Here is a 2,707-nt window from a genome sequence, read left to right as displayed (position 1 = left end):
CCCGCCAGCTCAGGTGTATGTGGCTGGCGCCTTAGCCACTTGAGCCACAGGCGCTGAGCCGCCTTTTTCTTTTTGAGACACAGTCTCACTCTGTGGCCCTGCCCAGAGGACCCACAGCTCACAGCAACCTCAAACTGTTGGGCTCAAGCAGTCCTCCTACCTCAGCCTCCAAGTAGCTGGGACTACAGGTGCTGCCACAACACCTGGCTGGTTTTTCTATTTTTAGTAGAGACAGGGTCTCCATCTTGCTCAGGCTGGTCTTGAACTCCTGACCTCAAGCAGTCCACTCAGCTCAGCTGTGCTGGGATCACAGGCCCGAGCCACCGCACCTGGGCTCTTCCTTCCATTTCTATCTTGAGTTCACTCAACTCCAATTTCCTTTCCTTCTGTTTATTTTTCTTTTCTTAATGTTGTTTGATTGTAAATCTGTTTCTTAGTTTTGGGAGATGTGGTTCAAGGTAATTTTCATATTCTTAAAATTTTAGGAGATGGTTTTAAGTATGTTCTACTTTGTTGAAAGCATTGACTGACAGTTTCCTTCCGTTTTTCGAGGGTGGATTTGGCCCTGGTGCGTGTGGAAACTAGTTTTCTGACCGGCCGCAGCTCTGCCTGGTCCCGCTCCTTTCCCAGGTTCTTGGTGTTTTCCAGCATCTGTGGTGCCATGGCGCCCTCTCCTGGCAGCATTGCAAAGTGCAGGCCACCAGTGGCTGTTCCAATTGCACCTGTCCCCAATCTTGTTGGGTGGCACCTGTCCCCTGGGGAGACTCTTGTCAGGGGCTCTGCAGGACACTCCCTCCTGCCTTGTGAGGACCCCTTCCGTCTCATGCCCCAGGTCACTTCCTCGTGCCCTCACACCCTGCAGTGACTGACCTCAGCTGCCCACTGAGACACTCCATGACGCTGGACTCTTTCACTTGCAGTTACTGGGAAGCTTGGCCATTCCTGGTCCTCCCCTGTGCAGAGTGTGTGATGTCCTGTGGACCTCCTTTCCTTCTTGTTTGGAGTTGTTTTGGGAGAGCTACCCTCAGGTGGGCAGCACGCCGTCCTCGGCCTCCTGGGATTGACCTCTGGTCCCCTTGAGCTGCATCTCGGCTTTGTTACCACTGCCGTTCTCTACATCCTGCCTGCAGGGGTGGGACACGTGTGCCTTGGCGTGCGGCATCCACGCCAGTAGAGGGAAGGGCCTGAGGGAGCAGCGCCAATGGGGCATGTGTATTATAACTGCATGACACGCTGGTGCTGGTGCCACCTTGCCCCCGACTGTAGTTGTGGCTGCACATGGGGACACTTGGAGCAGGTTAGAAACCCCCACGCCAAGGCCACTTCTGCTTTCTCTTGGCTGCTGTGGGCTCAGAGTGCTCGGCTCGATGGTTGGGGACAAGGAACAACCAGCCCCCCACCAGCAGGTCCCACCTGCTCGAGAGAGCCCCGAGGTGCTGGGGTGCTGCAGGTAGTGCTGAGGTCTGCGGCTCTGGGCTGGTTTGGGGTCTTCTGCCCTCAGCCACGTTTGTAAATGGGAAGGAGAGGGCTGTGTCTTGAGCAGTGAGCTCACCTCCCAGGGGTGCCCAGGTGTCCAGTGATTCTAAACACAGCTCCTGGAGGGAAATAGCAGGTGCTGCCTGCTGTAGCCTGGCCGCCTGCCTGGCAGGCTGTACCCTGAGGCCCAGACGTGCTACCCAGTGGGGGGGGCGTCCTGGGCACCAGGGGCCCCTCTGAGGGTGGCGCTGCAGTGGTGGGGTGTGTGTCCTGGGCACCAGGGGCCCCTCTGAGGGTGGCGCTGCAGTGGTGGGGTGTGTGTCCTGGGCACCAGGGGCCCCTCTGAGGGTGGCGCTGCAGTGGTGGGGTGTGTGTCCTGGGCACCGGGGGCCCCTCTGAGGGTGGCCCTGCAGTGGTGGGGTGTGTGTCCTGGGCACCAGGGGCCCCTCTGAGGGTGGCACTGCAGTGGGGCCCATTCCCCTGCTTGTTCCTTTTCAGCATTTATTTCAACTCAGCCGTTGGGAGGGTCTCAGTTTGTCTCTAGCTCAAATTGCTCCTGTGAGACTATTAAGGAGACTGAAAAAAAGAACTACTGAGAAAACCTAAATAATTATTTCAAATGAGGAGAATATAGCCACAAAGTGACCTTGTGGCTGGGTCTGAAGGAGGGACCTCAGTGGTGCCCTCTTCCCCTGACCCTCTCACAAATAATTAAGACACACATATGCCTAGAGATATTTTGTGATGTGAGGTAGGTGACCTTGGGGCCGGTGAAAGGACTTAGTGCCGCAGGTACAGGCCTGGGTCTCCTGCCTGCTGTTGGCCCCTCACTGCTCCCAGGCCTCCTTGCTGTAGCCCCAGGTGGCACTCAGTGCAGGAAGCATCTGTCACCTCTAGCCTCTGAGCCTTCGCTGGAGGGTGTGTTGTAGAAATGCCGTGACAAAGTTATACTTGAATATACATGCACAACTTTTAACACTCAGAACAGACACTTAGTTTTGCCAAATGGAAAATTAAGAGCTATCTATTGTGGGTTCCGTAGTCTGTGCCAGTGGGGTGATGTGGTGGAGGTGAGGTGATAAAACATCCTGGGGCCTCTGAGCCCTGAGCTGCCCCTGTCCTGCCCTCTCCCCAGTCACCTCTGAGCCCTGAGCTGCCCCTGTCCTGCCCTCTCCGCAGCCACCTCTGAGCCCTGAGCTGCCCCTGTCCTGCCCTCTCCGCAGCCACCTCT

General features: G+C 56.6%; 1 protein-coding gene across 1 annotated transcript in view; it reads left to right on the top strand.

Annotated features, from left to right (window-relative positions):
• Positions 1-2,707, top strand: part of TAF4 (TATA-box binding protein associated factor 4) — a 41,404-nt gene that overhangs the window by 36,928 nt on the left and 1,769 nt on the right. The gene's annotated exons all lie outside the window — the stretch shown is intronic.

Source organism: Otolemur garnettii, unplaced genomic scaffold (genome assembly GCF_000181295.1).
Source record: "Otolemur garnettii isolate 467f Iridium unplaced genomic scaffold, OtoGar3 scaffold00023, whole genome shotgun sequence".
NCBI lineage: Eukaryota > Metazoa > Chordata > Mammalia > Primates > Galagidae > Otolemur > Otolemur garnettii.
Note: the sequence above shows the minus strand (reverse complement) of the source record. Positions and strands in the feature narration are given on the sequence as shown.